Genomic DNA, 506 nt, shown 5'->3' with positions numbered 1-506 from the left:
ATAGGGTGGAGTGTGGGTATCTGAGATCCTTGAGAGGTTTGGTTTGGGCAAAGGGTCATTTCATGGGTTTGGTTATTGTACAGAGTCCCCACGGCTAGTGTCCATACTGATTGACATACAGAGGGATCTGGGCGTTCGGGTCGATAGTTCCATAAAAGTGGCAGTACAGGTAGATAAGGTGGTCAAGAAGGCAAGCGGCATGTTTACTTTCATCGGCCGGGGCGTTGAGTACAAGAGTTGGCAGGGACAACTCAATTTTCAAATTTACTGATAGTAAATCCACCGTAGTGGATCGGATTTCAAACAATGATGAGACAGAGTACAGGAATGAGATAGAGAATCTGGTGAACTGGTGCAACATCAATAATCTCTCCCTCAATGTCAACAAAATGAAGGAGATTGTCATCGACAATCTTCAATGGGAACGAAGTAGAAAGGGTCAAGAGCTTCAAGTTTTTAGGTGTCCAGATTACCAACAACCTGTCCTGGTCCCCCATGCTGACACT

Source organism: Scyliorhinus canicula, chromosome 18 (assembly GCF_902713615.1).
Source record: "Scyliorhinus canicula chromosome 18, sScyCan1.1, whole genome shotgun sequence".
Lineage (NCBI taxonomy): Eukaryota > Metazoa > Chordata > Chondrichthyes > Carcharhiniformes > Scyliorhinidae > Scyliorhinus > Scyliorhinus canicula.
Note: the sequence above shows the minus strand (reverse complement) of the source record.